At 35.9% G+C, this 21,109-nt stretch overlaps 1 long non-coding RNA gene across 2 annotated transcripts in view; it reads left to right on the top strand.

Moving 5' to 3' along the window:
• Window positions 1-418: 418 nt before the first annotated feature.
• Window positions 419-21,109, top strand: part of LOC141378507 (uncharacterized) — a 122,881-nt gene continuing 102,190 nt past the window's right edge. For both annotated transcript variants that reach the window (XR_012393210.1, XR_012393209.1), the window contains exons 1-2: window positions 419-487; window positions 19,136-19,248. This is a non-coding gene — a long non-coding RNA (uncharacterized lncRNA). The remainder of the gene's footprint in view (window positions 488-19,135; window positions 19,249-21,109) is intronic.

The following is a 21,109-nucleotide window of genomic DNA, read 5'->3' as shown; positions in this document are numbered from 1 at the left end:
CACAGTAACTGACTCTGAGTTAAGTTACCTCTCTTTCAGAAACAGGCTTGACTTACCCTGCTTTCTCGAGTTTAACAAACCTGCCATTTTGAAACGGAAAACCCAGAGTTTCTCTCATTTCAGGGTTAAAATACTCTGAGTTTTCAGTTAACCTCCTTTCTGAAACAGGCCCCCGGTGTAATGTTAGGGTTAGGGTTAGGGTTAGGGTTAGGTTCACACTAGATTAAAGGCTAAAAGATTGACTCCCATTAAAAATGATGATATAGGCTAAATAGACTACATGTTATATATATATATATATACTTTTATTGATATTTCTTAACAAAAAATTAAACGTGTATATGGGATCTAATATGTAAGGGAGATGTTGCAATCGCTGCGGACTACTTTTCTACGCGGAGTTTTGTGTTAAACAATTGTGTCCTTCCGCGTGTTTGGGAAAGTTAACGCCATTATTGACTGGTCGTGACAGGATTTAGAAATGAAGGTTAGTAAACAAATCGACCACATTTCGTTCTTATTTCACGCACATTTCTAATCGTTTTTAGCACAAGTCACCATCGAGCTGCTTGTTTAAGCAGTTGTCCTGCCCAGTTTTCCATTTCACTGTTTATTGTCATTACTAATGAATCTATTGATTCTGAAACACTTTGAGTTTTTGCCATTAATAATAGGGTGAATTCGGTTTAATCAGGACACTTTTTTGCTATCAATATGAAAAACAATAAAACAAACTTAATAACAGGCTGAGTCAAATCTGGTAGCCTAATATAATGTTAGACTCATTAAATATGCTAAATGGCGGCTAAATAGACTGCATGTTTTTTTTTATTACTTTATTCACGATTCCTAAAAAAACAAAACGTGTATTATGTGATCTAATCTGCTAAAGTGTTAAAAGCGTTGCGGAACTGTTACTTTTTTACGCGAAGATTTGTGTTAAACGATTGTGTCCTTTCCACGTGTTTTGAGAAAGTTACCGCGATTAACAATTGTTCATGACAGGATTTGAGAATGAAGTTAAACACATCAAACACATTTCTTTCTTATTTCACGTAAGTTAAAATTTTAATTGTTTACAGCACAAGTCACCAATGATCTGCTTATTTTAGCAGTTGTCCTGCCCAGTTTTCCATTTCACAGTTTATTGTCATTGCTGATGAATTTATTGTTAATTAAACCTGAAACATTTTCAATTTTTGCCATAAATAGGGTGAATTCTGGTCAGTTGGGACACTTTTTTGCTATCAATATGAAAAACAACAAAACATAACATCTGATAGCCTAATGTTAGGCAACCAGATTTTTGCCTCACATTAAAGATTATGCTAAATGGAGGCTAAATAGGCTGCTAGGGTTGGGGCTTGTGACTATGGCTGTTTCTCAATTCCAAGAACGCAGAGAAGGGACTCGTGTTCTTGTGGAGAGCGGTCTTGCCAGGTGTCCTCGGAAGAACGAACTCAGGAGACCGCGAGGGCAGAGAACGCGTCCTTTGAGAATTGAGATGCTGCGTTCTTCCTGATGGTTATGTGACCTTCACGTGTTTTAAATGGTAAATTATTTAAACATTACAGCCTTCATAAAACGATTTATTGTTTTCCCCTTTTCAAAATATATACTTTCATAAAACATAAATATACTCTGCACAATATAAATAAAACCGATTTTAATATGAATTTCAGCAAACAAACACCCTTAATGTGTTTATTCCTTTATTAAGATGTCTTTGGTAATGTTTACTTTCACCGTTTCATTTAGGGAAACTCCTGAGGCAAATAATTCATATCTATGAGCTTTAATAATAAATCTAGATAAAATGCAGCGCTTCCCACCTTCAGTCGCAATGACTTCTGGGACTTCCAGAGCGAGTTCGGTGCTCAAGTCTGCATCAGTGCGTCCTCGATATCAAGATCACATCCGGGAAGTTTCACGCGTCCTCCGTACTTGCGGTCTTGAGTATTGGAACTGAACTTAGGCAGCTGATGATGACGTTGCACGAGAACACGAGGACGCAAGACCGCTGAAGAACGCATATTGAGAAACAGCCTATGTTTACATGGTCATCATGGGTCCGTTCTTCGTACCTCGCTTAAATGATCTAAGATTATTAGGCAGATCCCGGATTTTTTAATCTTGATTACTGATCTCTCGCTAATTTGGTTCTTCAAACAAGTTCGCGAATCAGATTAGAATGTCTGGATAAACTGATCTGAGATCGCTGCGTGTGTTGTGAAGGACAGATCTATCGATCCTCGAAATCATCAGCAATGCAACGATTGGCTGACGGCACAGCAGCGTAATTACATCATATGATTAATATTCAATTATCCATGTGAGCAAAATTACATTAAATTAGCAGTAAATATGACATGCAATAACCTTCCACATTTGTTGTGAGCGGCAGGCTTTCCACTTTCATGTATCAAGTGTATTCATCATGTTTTTCAATGCAAATCAATGTATTTAGTTCCACATTTAGAAAAATTTTTCTTTATTATAGTAGCCATTTTTTAATCGGTGTAAAGAATAACTGGTTGTTTACAAAAGCGTTTTCATATTGGTAAAGCCGTCTGCAACTTTTGTGAAGCATCAAATCACCGGCATATTAACTGTCAAAACATGTTTATGACTGCATAAATGTATTATTGCTTTAAAAAAAGTCACATATTGTGCATTTCTATTATACACAATTTGTACTAAAGCGATCTAAAAAGTTCATATCAATAAGTTTTCTCTTTGCACCACCAGGTGGCAATATTTGTACTTTCATTTCGAGGGTGCAGATTGCATACGTTTTATTAATATGTATAACTTAATTTAATTTTATTAATGACTATAACTTTATATATATAGTTAAAAAATGTACCATTTTCCCAAGTGTATATAACTACTACTGTAAGAAAATATCAGAATTCGGAACATACTTTCTGTATTGTCTTTGCTTGAACTAAGCCGATCTAATCCTGTTTATATGAATTGAACCTGCTCCCGATCAGGTTTGACCTAGCAGAACTGTTGCTATGACAACAACTCTCGGATCAGCTTGGAAGAACGAAACGATCCTGGATCATGTCAAATCGTCAATATCCAAATCCAGCTAACTGAGTAATCCACGTACGTAGAACGGACCCCAGTTATCTAAGTATTTGCCTTAATCTGAATAAGACAATAATATCATAAGGTGTTTACATGAGTTGCTTTTTGAATAATACTTTCATGATCCTGTCTCACATGTCACAGTACATAGAACAATTATTGTCATTACGTCACTACGCTATCCATGTTTCCTCCAGAGTTTCATATAATTTCAGGTGCTTTATTTTTAATTTTTTGACTTTAACTGCAGCTTTACTTTCATTCAGGAACATTTCATTCATGCCCCCATGACAAACTGAGGTATTTGATGCGAGCATTAAGTGAGGACTGGTGGAAGAGTGCTCTTTTAATGGAATTTGATACCGCACGTTAAATAGAAAACCTCCACATTTCGCGACGCAGGTGTCTGTGGTCCTTTAAGGTAATCAAAAATCACTGTTTACATGGTAGTCTAGACTCTTAATCAGAGTATTGTCTTAATCATATTAAAATCGGATTATTGGTGTCCGTGTTTGTACTCATTGAAAGTGGCAGATGATTTCGCAAGCTTTCAAAGACAGTGCATTCCTCTGCCTTTAAGTTGATTCCATGAGCCCTAAAATGTGTCATTAGCTTGACGTGTTTCCCCCTTACATGCAACTTTTAGAAACCATCTGCTTCACGTTGCTGTGTCAGAGTCATTGCTTGTAAAATAGGCTTTAGAACGCTTAGTTTAAGCAAATTTGATGAACGCGATCATGCATGTTAATCTGAAGAGAGTCGCTCTCGCTCACCAAATGCGCTTGTTACGGTTTAAATAAGTTGTCTAGGGAAAATAAACATAACACTTATAATATTTAATTATTACTGAGTAGATGGATGGAAAATACACCAGGACACAAAATTTACATTCAATTCGTTAATTCCTCTTACGAGTAGAAGAAAAATGAAGCCAACAAAAGAGAGGCTTACATGTGTGTGCTTTAAACAATGTATATATAATAATAATAAGAAGAAAGAAATAGCCTACAATCAAAAGTTTTAGGGGAAAAAGGAACTAGAGTGGCGCCAAAGCAAAGAACTAAACAAAACCGAAAGCCACCTAAACTAGAACACAAGATCCCCCTCTAAACTTACTAATAAAATTAAAAATGTGAAAAAGAAACCAAAATCTTCAGCGTTTGCGACGCCACACATAAACTCCCTGAAATAATAAGCAAAAATACAAAATGCGGCGCTCACCCACTTGCCTAGTGTTTCTGAACATTGAAGTTACCTACGGGCAAAATGTATGTCGCGCGACTTAGTAAACTATTCCCTTTTCCCCAAAAAGGAATGATAAACTCTTTAACCATGACTTAATTTACATCGATGTAATTATTCAGAAACACAGAACAAAGCATACATTATGAACAGCAGCGAGCGAACACAAACCAACACGCACACACATAGCACTCTGAAAAACAAGGCGTGCGGGTCGAATTTAAAGTCCGCGAAACGAAGTCCAATTGGTCCACGAGGAAACGCCCTAATAAGGAGTGACAGGCTCGGGATCCAATCAGCCGGTACCTAGTAGAGGAAAAATAGCGGAACAAAAGGTGATAGGATGAGACAAAGAGCGTATAACAGACAAGGAGATGCGAAGGGAGCGAAAGGAGACAACCAAAACAGAGAGGGAGAAGGCACAAAAAATCCAAACTCCCACGGACCGTAACAGCGCTATACTGCGTGCGTCCGTTCCCTAAGTAACAAGACAAATGCCTGACATCACCTGTCTGTATTTCTCAAAGTTGTTGACAGTTACATATTTAGAGATGGTGTAACAATGCGTATCTATGTGTGCCTTTGATGCACCCTTTGATGCTTCTTACGTCCTTGTCGCAACACCAGTGGCACCGAAAAAGCTGATTCGGTCAGGCACATACCAATTTCCCAGCCTAAGCAAATAAGACCTGGCTGGAAATGGTTGAAATCAGCCTGTATATTGCCAAAACACCTCTAAAACCAGGACCAGCTAAAACCAGCCAACCAGCCTCAGCTAATAGGATAGCTTTTTTCAGCAGGGTAGTCTTACAGTATGGCCATGTTAAAAGTGAACCACTTAAAAAGCATAATTATTTACATTAAATAATTATAGATTAAACCAATAAAATGTTTAATATTGATATTAATTCTTCAGATATACGCTGCAGTCGTTTGACATAAATCACTTGGTGTGGTTACAGCCGAACATCTGCCGAGTTGCAGCACCACCACCAACTGGATACAATATGAAACGCCTGAGATAATATTTCACAAAAACCTAATGGTCACCGTCCATCACACTGTCAAGCATGTGTGAAAAAACCTGTAGCTCTGTTTGATTTCCAGCACATGTGACATCTGCATGTCAGGTTTAGCTGGCAGCAGAATAATATTTCTCCAGTATTATACGAGCATGGAGATCAGACTGGAACACAGGCCGAAACAGGAGAGGTTTTCCTCTGGTAGCTCTGGGCTGCTCGCATGGCCTCATGGGTTTTAATTACTCTACTTCCTGTTGAAGAAGCCCTTTCAGCATCTCTGAACACGTTTCTTTCACAGCAAATGCAAACCATCTGCATTTGTGTCTGCAGTCTTTATTTGGGCAGTGGGGCAAAGGGCCGGTCAAACATATGCTTGGCTCCTTCATTGATTGCTTCAGCAAGTTTTGCACCATTCTGGATGAAATGTCCTGCAGCCTCCAGCGCATTAAGACCCGGTCAACTCACTCACACCCCACACACATCAACACATTAAACACACAATCATTCGTCTTCTGCTGAAAATCCTGTGTCCAACATGCCTAGGTTTTTTTTCCTCACAAAAGCCTTTTCTTTGTTATGAATCTGTGGTTGAATCTCAACTTGTAAGCAGAATTTAAAGCATTGGTTGGCAAAGTTGGGGTAGCATGACAATGACGGGGGTCGCTTGGTGAAAGTCAAATAAACTTTGTTCAACTATTATAATTACCTTTTTTCATAAACCATTGAAGGAAGTTAATAGTTACATTAAAAACACAACAACATGCAAATAAAAAGCCATTAGAGACCCCTGAGGTGTTTAGATTAACCACATAGCAATAGGCTCAGATGCAGCTGAGTGATTTTAACTTTAATGGCACTCAAATACATTCAAATTCTATCAAGCCTCTTCAGCTGCTCCAGAACGCAGCAGCACGAGTCGTCTTCAATGAACCTAAACGAGCACATGTCACGCCGCTACTCATCCGTTTGCACTGGCTGCCAGTTTCTGCTCGCATCAAATTCAAAGCTCTGATGTTTGCTTACAAAGCGATTTCTGGCTGCGCCCCTTCTTGTCTGCTCTCACTTCTTCAGATCTATGTGCCCTCCAGAAACTTGCGTTCTGTGAATGAACGTCGTCTCGTGGTTCCATCCCAAAGAGGGAAGAAAACGCTTTCCCGAACGCTCGCGTTCAATCTGCCCAGTTGGTGGAATGAACTCCCTAACTGCATCAGAACGGCAGAGTCACTCGCCGTCTTCAAGAAACGACTAAAAACTCAACTATTTAGTCTCCACTTCACTTCCTAATCTGCAATTGCCTCTCTGGATATATCACTAACTGTACTCAAAAAAACAAACAAACAAAAAAAACTAATACAGGGTTCAACGCTAAGGATTTTTTTCTACTGGCCCGATCAGACCAGTGGTTCAGATTTTTACTTGCCCTGCCAATATTTTCACTGGCCCCACCAACAAAAGTTAATAGCTATTTCTTAGCTACAAATAAAAAAAATGTCAAAATGTTTGTAAATCTAGAATTTAAATATTTAAAAAATGTTAAAGTGTTTTGCAAACAAAGGTAGCAAAATGTGCAGGTATTTTATTGCAAAACAAAGGATGACTGACCTGCCAAACTAACGGCAAACTATACAAAACATCACTTTTTTTTTTTAGTCGTGGTTTACCCTCGTAAATGTCTGCTTCCAAGACGTTAGACAAATGTTTTCCTTTAGCATCATCACTTGATGTTGCCGCCATGTTGCTGTCTCTTAGCTTTACTGGTTGTTACGGAAAAAAAATAACATGCTCACAACAGCCAATCAGATAAGAGGAACCAAGAAGGTAGCATTTGAAAAACACAAACGGTTTCTCTATTCTGACTGTATTTGCACGCAATTGACAAATAGTCACAGGCAAATCAAACTTTAGTTACAGGGCATTAGTGGCCCGATCGGGCCAGTAACGATCCTGTCTACTGTCCCGAGCATTTCACACGCTGGCCCCGGGCCATCGGGCAGTCCTTATTGTTGAGCCCTGTAATACTTTCCTTCTTAGACTTTACAGATCTGAAACTTGCCTATAGCACTTATTCATTGTTGCTCTTATAGTTGTGTAAATTGCTTCCTTGTCCTCATTTGTAAGCGTCTGCTAAATGACTAAATGTAAATGTAAAATGAGATGTTTAGGGTTATTAATAAATTAAACTAATTTTTAAAATAAATTTATACGGTTGTTAAGACTGTTGCACTTAATTCTTGTGATGTCAAAATGCTCATGTTTATGTATATAACGTTTATTTATAACAGCCATTCACTGGCATTGTTATTTTGGGAGTCACAAGCTATAAAGTTATGTAACCCCTGATTTGAGTGATAGGTCTCTCAAATGAAAAATCTCCCTTCATTTACTTATCCCTTTGTTTTAAACCTATCTGAGTTTCTTTTTGTGTTGTTGTTGGACACAAAAAGAAGATATTTTGAAGAATGTTGGATGCTGACTGCCATTATAGTCGTTTTGACTAGAGCTTTGCAATTAATCAAAATTAAATCTCGATTATAAAAAACAATAAACAAGATAAAATTATTATTTAGTAATCATTTTCCGACCCCCTTTCCAGCAGTCCATGTTCATTCCTCCACAAAGCCCAATTTCACCTGGAAATATATTTTTATTCTACTATATTTTTAATTATTAAGGACTTTTTGATAGTTTATTACTTTGCTTATTTTTATTTCCTCATTCTAGTGTGAATTTGAGAATTGTGAAATTTCATAATCTATGAAATGTTTATGTGTTAAAGCAACCTTATTTACAGAAAATTATGTCAATCAAAAGGTTTGGCCCACACTCTTTATCTTTCTAAATAATTTTGTGCGATCTGCTTTAAGTTATTGCCGCAGCACCAGTGGCACCGGAATGAAGCACCGAAATTTATATGCTGATTCGGTCCGGTGCATACCGGTCCCAAAGCGTTTCGATACCCAACCTTACGTATTACCTCCGCCGTTTTGTCATGATCACGTGACCGACCTTCGTCAGTTGTGCTACTTAGCTCCCACTAATGATGTCTCTTGCGTGCCATCATGGGAAAATCACGATCGCAGTATATATGTCCTTGCCTAATATCTGATGGCCAGAAAGTGATTAATATTTTTATAAATTGTTAAATTTTTGGTATTTGTTATGCAGCAAGCCCAGAGATTGTTGTGTACACTATGATTTTATATAAAATTAACTTTAATGTGTAATAGGAATAAAACGTGATCATAAACGAATGATTTCTCCACTCAAATGAATGGCGGCTTTTACCCGGAAACAGTATTACATACGTCACAAACACGTCACCACTTAACAAGCAGATACTGATTTTAGCCAAAGTCCCTTTAAGGCAAGCCATTTTACTCGGCGGCCATCTTTGAAACGCTTCTTGGGCATTCTGTCTGTATGGGGAAACATGAAATTCTCCAAAATTGCTTGCCAAGCTTACTATTGAATTTCATATTAGGAATTACCAGTAAAATTAAACAACAACCGTTCTTTTAGATTTATTTTGTTACATTCCCCTCAACTCTGTCTAGGGGGACATGGGTACGTAACAGAATTTTAGTAAAGTTTTGTGTGTGTGTGTTAGCATTGAGGTCCTATGAGCAAACTCTCAAAGCACTAAACAAATGAAATATGCAACCTGAATGAAGATTAACAAAATATTTATTAAAGGATTAAGGGAGGGTTCCAAAAAAAACTACAAGAGGGGGTTCAATTTAAAACAACAAACAAAAATTCGCTAACTGAGAGGCATTCTTAGGGTGCTTTCACACCTACACTTTTGTTTCGGAACGTGTCTCCCAATTAGCGCGGTTCGTTTGGCATATGTGAACAGGGCAATCGCGCTCTGTTCCGCACCAAAGTAATCGCTCCGAGATCGCTTGAGTGAGGTGGTCTCGGCTCGATTGAAACGAACCCTGGAGCGGTTCGATTGTAGTGAGAAAGGGATCCGATCCGAGCGCGGTTATATGACAGTGTTTTATGGATATGTAATAGGCATATACGGCAATATGAAGAGAGAATTATGAGTATGGCGGGAAGTTTCGCGAGTCTCCGGATGCCCGCAAACCAGTGATGATCTCCCGGTAATCTCGCGTCTCCCTCCCGGTCTTCAAATAGGCATCGTCGCGCACCCTTCTCACCCCTCCCCACCGCATTTCTCCTCAGACACGTCACGCGTGCGCACCCTGTCAAACACCATCAAACCACCACCTCTCCTGACAGCTGAGCGGGACGCTGCAAAATAAACCCTGACACTCTGACCAATGCGAGGAGAGTTTACTCGCACGTGACTTGTTTTAGCTATTTTGGTCCGATTAGAAACTTTGCCGTGTGAAAGCGAACCGCTACAAGAGCAAAGAGCAACAATGTAACATTTGTAATCTCTGTTTCGGAACAACTGAATCGATTCACAGGTGTGAAAGCACCCTTAATGTCCAAATCACATAAAATCTCACGTCTGGTCCATGCACCTCTCCCAGAGTATCGTCAGTCTACAGCAATCAATGATTGGCTCCTGTAGAAGGTGGGCTTTTTTCACCATATAGCGATCGATGATTGGCTCCTGTACTAGAAGGTGGGGTTTTATTCACCTTATTGACAGTTACACTTTTCCCCATTCAAAAAGATTCGAATGACGTGTCTTGTGTATTCTTTAGTCTTTGTTTTTGCGTACTATATAGTACAGAAGTATGCGATTTCGGATTGTTTTTCGAATAATAAAAAAATATGCTTTCACAGTATTTGCAATCTTTTATTTGGCAGAAATTGTGCAATCTCACAGAAATTTCTTTACTTTTTGATTTGGTGTGTAATTTTTATATCAATTTGTACGATCTCATTAATACACTTTAGTACATTTTGCTCATCCCCCGATTACGGTTGGGTTTAGGGGTGGGGTTTGGCGCCTCATCTTCTTTTAAATATTGTATATTTTTTTTACAACTAAACTCAAATGAACCTGCCACTAAATTGACAAAACGCAAAATAGCAACGTTTCCTCGTGAGATCAGGCTGGGTAACTGGATTTAGTTGGATAAAATCAAGACGTACTGGAAAAAGCATGTAATATATCCTGAAACCAGTAATTACATGAGAGAAAATTAGTCTTTTCCTGCATGCTTCTGTACCTTTCTTGAAGGGTGTCAAAGTGGCAGTAGCATTACTCACTTCCCACCTGATTTAACTTACGCTGAGGTGCCAATTGCATTTTCATAGCTCAAAACCCAAAGGTAATCCAAAGCAGAGCCCGCTGCATGGACAGAGCCAAACACCAGACTAAAAGCATGCGATTCCTCGACTCGGTTCACCAACATGAGAGGCTTTCAGGCCAGTAATGTCAAGGCAACCTGTAGTTCACTCAGACCGTTTTATCAAAACAAACGTTTGCTGGAGTCCTATAATTATAGGCTAACACACAGAGAGAGTTGGATTCAAGCATGGCTGCGCAGTAATATCCTTTGAGATCTTGTTGGATTTGTGACTGTGGATGGGTTGTGCATCAGTGACATCGCCTGGGCTGTAAATGATACCAAATGTTGAAGCGTTCCCCTGTTTCAAACAGCAGGGTAATTTTGGGTATATACATCAGTCAGATCTTGATTTAGACTTCAGTGCTGTCTGTCTGCACCTCATGAAGAGATCCAAGAGCTTTCACATTTTATGCCGGAAAATTAAAAGTCTTCATGCTGAGAGTGTATGAAATGGCATTTGGTATTGTTTGCTTTGGTAGGAATCTTTTTTTATTTTATTTTGTCCATCGCCAACTTGCCTTTGGGATTTTCGGGAGGTTAAATTGCTGCATAGCCACTTTTGTATATCTGTGTAAAGTTTCCATTTCTCGCTGTATATATATTATGCTTTCATATGCTCTCCATCTGTCCATTTTTTTTTAGTGTTTAGATCTGCATCCCAGTGTAATTTATTTATTTTTCTCAGCGGGAAGCCTAAGAGGGATAGTGCACCCCAAAATTTAAATTGTCAATATTTATTCAATCTCATGTTGAGCCAAACATGTGTAACTTTGTATGGCAAGGTTGTCTATTTTCTGCAAATGCAAACAGAAATATTTAGAAAAATTTAGAAAACCTGTTTTTTTTGGATCAGGGTTAATATTATAGTACAGTGTATTATACTGAAGCCATTGTTAATAGTGCAAAAAAAAGAAAAGTTATATAATAAATTAGTGTATATATGAAATATATTTACATGTAATGTTTTATGTGCGTGATAAAATCTGTTCTGCAAAAAGAAATAAAAATCTATGTATTGTAACTAAAGGAAAAAAGTTTCCTAAAGTGTTCACTAAGGCAACATTTAATATTTGTATTTAATTGAACTATAATTACATTTTGATTTGATAAATAACAAAAACTAAAAGATAAAAAGTTGAAAATGTAAAAAAAAAAAACTCAAAAGAAAACAAAAGCAAAATGGGAACCAAATCAAGCAAGCAAACAAACAAACAAACAACAAAGCAAACAAACATCACAACAAAGCTAAGGAAACAAACAACAAAGTAAACAAACATTAAAGCAAAAAACAAAAAACAAACATCAAAACAAATGAAACAAAGCAAACAAACAACAAAGCAAACTAACAAACAAAACAAACAACAAAGCAAACAAAATATAAAACAAGCAAAAAGAAAACAAAGCAAACAAACAACACAACAAGCAAAAAGCAAATGAACATCAAAACAAATGAAAACAAAGCAATCAAAAAGCAAAAACAAAACAAACAACAAAGCAAACAAAAACAAGCAAAGCAAACAATCATCAAAACAAAGCAAACAACAAAAAGCAAACAAACAACAAAATAAGCAAAAAACAAACAACAAAACAAGCAAAGCAAAAAACATCAAACAAACAAAAGCAAAGCAAGCCAACAACAAACAAATAAAAACAAAACAGAGCAAAAAAACTTCAAAACAAAACAAAGCAAACAAACAAACATCAAAACAAACAACAAAGCAAACTAAAGCAAGATGAAAGCCAAAACAAACAAGCAAGCAAACAAACAATAAAACCAACAATTAAAAACTAAGCAAAAACATCAAAACAAACAAAACAAAGCAAACATAAAAACAAAGCAAACAAACATCAAAACGAACAAACAACAAAACAAACTAAAGCAAAATGAGAACCAAAACAAGCAAACAAACAATAACACAAACAAAACAAAGCAAACAAACAGCAAAGCAAACAAACATAAAAAACAAAACCAAGCAAACAAGCATCCAAAACAAAGTAAACAAACAACAAAACAAACAGAAAGCAAACAAACAAAAACGAAACAAACTAAAGCAAGATGAAAACCAAAACAAGCAAACAAACAATAACAAAACAAAGAAAAAAAACATAAAAACAGACAAAACAAAACAAACATCAAAACAAAGCAAACATCAAAAACAAAGCATACAAACAACAAAACAAAGCATACAAACAAAACAAAAGGGAAGCCAAAACAAACAAACAACAAAATATCTAAACCTTTTGGATATTTTGTTGAAAAATGCTAAATATAAAAAGAGCTAATTAAAAATATGAATAACATTTTGATGTGTGGTAATGAACAGAGACTATGAACAACCATCAACAACTTGTATTGCTGTATTTCAAGTTGTTTGGTAGCTTCGATTCAGCAGTTAATTGAAATAGAAGGTTAATAAGGTCACAAATTATGATATTATTCATTTATATTATTATTATTATTATTATTATTATTAATGTCATTTTTTTCAGCTTGACCTAAAACCTATGTGCATTCATATACAGTTGAGGGCCAAATGATTCGGCCTCCTGTGAAATATTTCTTAAATGATGTTTAACAGATCAAGTTTTAACAGTATTTCCTATAAATTTTTTTTATCCTTGAGAAAGTCTTATTTTTAAATTTTGACTAGAATAAAAGAAGTTTTCTATTAAAAAAAAAAAAAAAAAAAACATTTCAAGGTCAGTATTATTAGCCGCCTCAAGCAATTTTTTGATTGTCTACAGAACAAACCACTGTTACACAATGACTTGCCTAATTACCCTAATCTAATTAGCCTAGTTAACCCTTTAAATATCACTTTAAGCTAATTACTAGTATCTTTAAAAAAATCTAGTAAAATATTATGTACTGTCATCATGGCAAAGATAGAAGAAATCAGACTTCAACTGTATGAAAAATCAAAGAAATATAATATATACAGTATGTACTTGAATGCTCAAAGTTTGACAGAATATCAATATATAGTTTGGTAGATCATTCTAATAATATATGAAATGTAAAACCAAAGTCTCCCGTCAGAATCCTCATGTTGTCACCTTAACACCTAGATCATCTTTAGCAGCGAAACCTCAACAGAGTGAAAAGAGCCGATGTCAGTGTAAACAGAGCATGGATTGACCTTCTGTGGTCATAATATGAGCCGTCCAGTCTTGTCAGCCCTGCTGCATGCTGGGAAGACGGAGAGGGTGAGAGTGATGGGGAGAAACAGTGTCACTCTCACACACGTGTGTTTGTTTAGGGTTTGGCACTCGGCAGTTTCCAACGAGGTGTCGGAACAGAGCCGCTCTGCGTTTTCACACCTCCTTTTTCTGAAACTAGAGCGCATGTCAGGCAGGACTGGAGAAATGGCATGCAGTGTAAAAACTTTAATGACAGAAAGTCAAGATAGCAACTATTTGTATGCTGCTTTAACCTATTTGAGTATGTTAATCAGGTTTTAACTACATTTTTGAAGTTATACAAAGTTTAACTTAATATTTAAAGTCTGTTGATCGATTTAAGAGGGCGGCATGGTAGCTTAGTAGTTAGAACAGTTGCCTCACAGCAAGAAGTTTGCTGGTTTGAGTCCTGGCTGGGCCATTTGACATTTTTTTCAGGGCCTAACAATGCCCTATGACCCGGGGCCAGTGTGAGAGACGCTTGGGACAGTAGACAGGATTATTACTGGCCCGATTGGGACAGTGCAGCCTTGTCACTAAAGTTTAATTTGCCTGCGACTATTTGTCAATTGTTTGCATTTTAAGTTTGTGCTTCTTAGTCTTAAAATGCTGCCTTCTCTGTGATGTCTTAAACACCACATTGCTTTTCGGATCCTCTTATCTGATTTAATGTTTTGAGCATGCTATTTTTTTCCGTAACCTGGTAACAACCAGTACAGTAAAGAGACGGCAACACGGCGGCAACATAAAATTATGGGGCTAAAATAAAATGTCTGTTTGTAATGTCTTGGAAGCAGACATTTACATGAGAACACAAGGAAAAAAGTGAAGCGATTATTTATTTATTTATTAAAAAAATGCTTTTTTTACACAATTTGCCAGTCAGCCACCTTTTGTTAAATAAATTCGAACTGCAATAAAATACCTCCACATTTTCCACACTGCACTTTTTGTTTGCATAACACTGAATTTTGCTCATTATACATTTATTAACATTTTTTAAATATGAAAATTCTAGATTCACAGATTTATTTTTGACACATTATTTAAAATATGTAGCTAAAAAATAAATATTAACTTGCCTTTTTTTTTTTTTTTTGATGGGGCCAGTGAAAATTTTGGCAGGGCAAGTAAAAATTTGAACCCTTGTCCCAATCGGATCAGTAGAAAACTGCGTTAGCGTTGAACCCTGTTTGTGTGGAGTTTGAATGTTCTCTCTGTGTTGCCGTGGGTTTCCTCCAGGTGCTCCGGTTTCTCCCACAGTCCAAACACAAACTCTATAGGATGAACTAAACTGGTTGTAGTGTATTGAGTGTGTGTGTGTGTGAATGAGAGTCTATGGGTGTTTCCCAGTACTGGGTTGTGGCTGGAAGGGCATTTGCTACATAAAACATATCTTGGAATAGTTCATTCCATTGTGTGGCTCATGATAAATAAGGGACTAAGCCGAAGGCTTGGCTTTATATCCAAAGAAAAGTAAGATCTCCAAAGATACCTTTTTAAGTTGTAAAGAAATCTGTGTTTTTGAAACTAATGAAGACAGCAGAACGCAATGATTTATTTGAATTGTTTAGCCTGACGTGTTTACTGCTCTAAAATATTTAAAATGTTTCTTAAAATCTTATATTTTGTGTTCAATGGTGGAAAAAGGTTGTTTTTTTACCCTGACATTTAAAAACATTTGTTCTAGAGCAGCGATCACAATACTAGGGATGTCCAGATCTGATCACGCGGTTTCAGACTTGATCAGACTTTACTATATATATATATATATATATATATATATATATATATATATTTATTTATTTATTTTTTTTTTTTTTTATTCGCATAATTTTTTAACACTTCTATAGTTATGCGGTGGCACAGAGTTAGACCTCTTTCTTGACTTGACACAGACACAGTAATGCATGACATCACTTTTTTGCAGATACACTATTGGTTAAATGCTGGCAAAGTGAATAAGTAAGCAGCTTGAAGTGGAAAGCGCGAGTATGTCTGCAGTCTGGAGATATTATAAATTTGATGACGACAACATCGCCATCGCAAACTGTGAGATATCTAAACTTGGGATTGCCTGCCAGCTATTGTACGTTGAGGTGCTATTTGCTTTTATATTACATTTTTTTTTATTTACTGTTGCACTAAAGTCCTAATGTGAAGAATTGATATTATTTATTAATTGGTTGTTCTAGCTATAAATGTTCTAGCTAGAAATGCTCTGTTTGTTAACAGAGTTGTTGAATGTTAAAATAAAGTGAAGTAAATAAAAAAGAAGAAACATCCTGGATTTGTTTCTTCGCTGTTCTTTTTTCTTTTTATGTATTATAAAAGTCTCGGAATCGGGTTTTGGTAATGGTAGATGCTCAAAATCAAATGACTCAAACATCCCTATGAAACCTCACCGGACCTACATCACCCAACCACTCTCCGCTCAGGGCTGGTATCAATCCGGCGACCTTCCGCTCGGGAGTCGGTTGCTCTAACAAGGAGGCTAGCACTTACACGTTACACCTACACAATACTGTGAAATATTTTATCTGAATTTATCAGTCACACCTTTCAATGTTTATTAGTTAAGGTTAATTAATGCATTTACTAACATGAACAACAATGAACAATACATTTACTACAGTATTTATTCATGTTAGTAAACGCTAGTTAATGAAAATACAGTTGTTCATTGTTAATTCATATTAACTCAGTGCATTAACTAATGTTAACAAGCACAGACTTGGATGTTAATAATGCATTAGTAAATGTTTAATTAAGATTAACAAATGCTGTACAAGTGTTGTTCATGATTAGTTCATGTTAGTAAATGCATTAACTAATGAACCTTATTGTAAAGTGTTACCAGTTTATGATACTGTCAGAATATTATGGCCCATGCATAGTGGAGAATAATGCTGCATATATATATATATATATATATATATATATATATATATATATATATATATATATATATATATATATAGTTGTTTTTTTTCTCATTGTTGCAGTGTAGTTAAAAATAGTATTACAAATTAATAGACATTTTAAATCTTCATACTTTGCCAAACCACTAGCTTTACCCATTTGTCATCATGTTTGAATCATTTAGGAAATATATTATCATTTATTGAATGTGTTGAAATGTATGTGTACACTCAAAAAGCTTTTACTGCTTGTTCAAACTACTTATTTAAAATGAGCTGAAACAACACAATTCTTGAGTTTTTTTCTGACAATTTTATTGTTTCATGTTCAATCAACTTAAAATTGTAAAGACCATTAAGTCAACTTAATCGTTTTGTTTTGGTACGACATGAAGAGATTGTGTGGGTGCAACCACACTGTTTACATCTTCCACATATTACACAAACCATGCACAATATCAAAGGATGACTTTATTTTCCAAATGTCTGATTCAGAAAGCACCACAGAGACTGTAATTAGAGGATTCATAACCAGACCCAGGTTTAGGATTCTGCTTGTGCGACAGAAAATAATTTCATGCTTTCCAAAGGGCTTCTGTCCATCGTTTATCGACTCAAACCAGTATTTCTGAAGACGAAATGACTGATTGTTGGCTTTCTGTACTCATATCTCCTCCTCACCTCCTCAATCCAGCGTTGCCTCTTCTTAGCCAAAGGGAATGACACGTTTACCATGCCATAACTATAGTCTCCATCAAAATACTATATTCACTATACACTGTAGAACATATCTGTAAACTAGTTTTCCATTTTGTGATTGATGTTATATTTAATGGCATTACAGGACCTTGATTTCACCTTCCAACAACTTTTGATGTTGAAAACTTGACTATTATTGACATTTTTAATCTATCTATTTATATATCTATCTGTCTGTCTGTCTGTCTGTCACTGTATTTCCCTTGTCATCCATCCACCATTGTATTGCCTTTCCATCCATCTATCCTTCCATCACTGTATTTTCCTTTCCATTCATCCATCCATCCATCCATGCATTACTGTATTTTTCTTTTCATCCATCCATCCATTCATCCATCCATCCATCCATCACTGTATTTTCCATCCATCCATCCATCCATCCATCCATCACTGTATTTCCCTTTCCATCCATACATGAAACATCAATCATTGTATTTTCCTTTCCATCCATTCATCCATCCATCCATCCATCCATCACTGTATTTTCCATCCATCCATCCATCCATCCATCACTGTATTTTCCTTTCCATCCATCCATCCATCCATCCATTCATACATCACTGTATTTCCCTTTCCATCCATACATGAAACATCAATCATTGTATTTTCCTTTCCATCCATTCATCCATCCATCCATCACTGTATTTCCTTTTCCATCCGTTCATTTATCCATTCATCCATCCACCATTGTATTTGTCTATCCATCCATCCATCCATCCCATAATCCATCCATCTTACCATCTATCCATCACTGTATTTCCTTTTTCATCAATCCATCCATTTATCCATTCATCTATCCACCATTGTATTTGCCTTTCCACCCATCCATCCATCCATCCATCCAGACATCTATCTATCCATCTGTCTGTCTGTCCGTCCCTCTCTCAATCTTAGTATCATAATTATTATTATTATTATTATTATTATTATTATTATTATTATTATTGTTTCTTATGCAGTATATTGTTTTAAACTATACTGAAGGTCAATAAAAGTCACATGTAGGTATATGTCACCCATTTATTTCTGCACTAAATTTTATAATTAATTAATTAATCAATTCATTCATTCATTCATTCAGGCATTCATTCAGGCATTTGTTCATTCATTTTGGTCATGGTGTTTGTATGTATCCAGCTGTCTACATAAACAGTTTGTTTTTAGTATTTTCTTTTTATATTTTTTCCCCTTTCTATTTTGATTGTTGTTGAAGGGACAGTTCACCCAAATCTGAAATTTCCATCATAATTTACAGTACTTCATAATTCACCTTTTGAGTTTCTTCTGACGAGTGCAAAGGAAGATATTTTTTAAAATGCTGGAAAGCTATAACCATCAACTTCCAGAATATTTGTTATTCCTACTATGGAAATCAAGGTTTACTTATTTTGAACATTTTTCAAAATAACTTATTTTATGTTCAGCAGTAATACACAAACTCTTAAAAGCTTTGAAATCACTGAGTAAATGAGTAAAGTGAGTAAATATTGAGGACATTTTCTTTTGTATGAACTATCCCTTTAATGATTGTAATATTGCTGACTTTTTATGTTAGTAAACCTGTTTGAGTTTCTTTCTTCCGATGGAAAATGAATGAATGAATAAATAATACATTTGAATTTTGTGTTGTTTGCATTTCCAGTCTGGTCTGATTTAATGAAGATGGTGAAGTGAGGATCACCCACAGGAGGGCAGTGTTTCTTAAAATTTGTCCACGGTTCGGCACAGACTTGACCTTAAAGGACTGGAAATGAGGTATTTAAGGTTTTACATTCATCAATGGATTTTTTTTGTACCATACAAACACATTGATAAATAAATAGGCAAGGAAATAGAACATAGATTAATACTAATTTATATAAATTACACTTATTATCACATAAATACTGTTCAAAAAACATTTTTAAAGGTTTTTAAAGTGTTTGAAAGATATGTTATGCTCACCAAATACAGTAATATCAGTAATATTTTAACACTGTTACAACTGTAAATAATTTTGTATTTAAAACTAAATTTATCTATGCATTTATGTATTTAGTTATTTATTCTGCTTGTTTATGGTGTTTAGATGTACACAAGTGTGCACCTGTACTGTATTTTGTCTTCTCTATTATTTCATTCTATATTATTTGGTATTATTTTTATATTATATAGTATTTTATATTATTTCTTCTGTTGGATGCAAAGGAACATTTTTTGATAAGTGTTGTAAACCTGATACCAATGACTCCATGGCATTTGCTTTTTTTAACTATGGACGTGAATGGTTGCAGCTTATCCAAATTTCTTTGCACGTTAAACACTCGCAGGGCCGGCGCAAGCTGAACTGGCGCTCTAGGCAAACAGCAATCACGTCGCCCTCAACCCGAAAGTGACCGGTTCGCGAATGAAAATAAGGACCGTGAGGGAGTGGGTGGGTGTTGCGGATGAAAGTGAGGACCGGGGGGTTCGCTCAATATTCTGCTGCCCAAGGTGGCCGCCTAGGTCGGCTCTATGCACGCGCTGGCCCTGAACACACGTCAACCCCAATAGGAGATAAAAAAAACTTCATATGCGTTATTTGCGTAATTTCTTTTTTTTTTACCCTGTAAATATTTCAAGTTAATCACGTGTGTTAACGTGCTAATTTTGACAGCCCTAATATATGTTTATTTTTCATTTTGTTTTCTTTAAATTAGTTTTTCTTTCATGTATTGTTTTTTCCTTATCCCTTGTATCATTTGTGTTACTAGATGTACAATGAATATGTATCATTTGTATCCAGATCACACAATATCAGCACATAATGTTAATGTTTTATGTATTTCCTGTTACTTATGATAATAATGATTAAAAAAAAGTTCGGCATGGGACAAGAACCGGTTTCAAGGTTAACAGTGGTTTGGAAAAGACAAGGTTTTAAACCTGCTAACATTTTTAGACATACCTTTTCTATATTTTATTTATTTTTAAGTTTTTTTAGAGCAACAGAATCTCCAACAGAAAAGGACCCTCCATATAATGAGCTAGCGGTTAGTCCACAATTCAGCAAACATCTGAAAAACAAATCAAACAAATCTTATACACCAACATCCAAGCGTGCTGTAGACCTGAACAGTGCAATGGCTTTACTTTATATCCAAAGTTTAAAAAATGCCTTTTCAACTTGTGTAAAAAATGTGTTTTAGAAACTAATGAAGACAGCAGAAGGCAATGATTTATTTGAATTATTTAGCCTGATGTGTTTACTGCTACAAAACATTTTAAATGTTTCTTAAAATCAAATTTATTGTGTTAAATAGGGAAAGATGTTGTTGTATTTTTACCTAGACATTTAAAAAGAACATTATTTTGGAGCAGTGATCACAATACCGTGACACCCAGATATTTTTATCCAAGGTTATCATACAGTCAGAATCTTATACAGGCCCTTGCCATAATCACAGGTGCATTCAGTACCTTTAGAACATCTCTATGCATTCCCTACTGTCTCTCTCTTATAAAGTGTCCCGTTTTCTGGCAGTGCGCTTGAGGTGTTTAAGGATTGCGCCCCGCCGCCTTGCTTCTCCCCTGAGCTTCACACTTCATTTGTAGGGAAACCTCCCAGCGGCAGCAAATACTTCACCAGCACTGCCAG

Source organism: Danio rerio, chromosome 17 (assembly GCF_049306965.1).
Source record: "Danio rerio strain Tuebingen ecotype United States chromosome 17, GRCz12tu, whole genome shotgun sequence".
In the NCBI taxonomy this organism is placed as follows: domain Eukaryota; kingdom Metazoa; phylum Chordata; class Actinopteri; order Cypriniformes; family Danionidae; genus Danio; species Danio rerio.
Note: the sequence above shows the minus strand (reverse complement) of the source record. Positions and strands in the feature narration are given on the sequence as shown.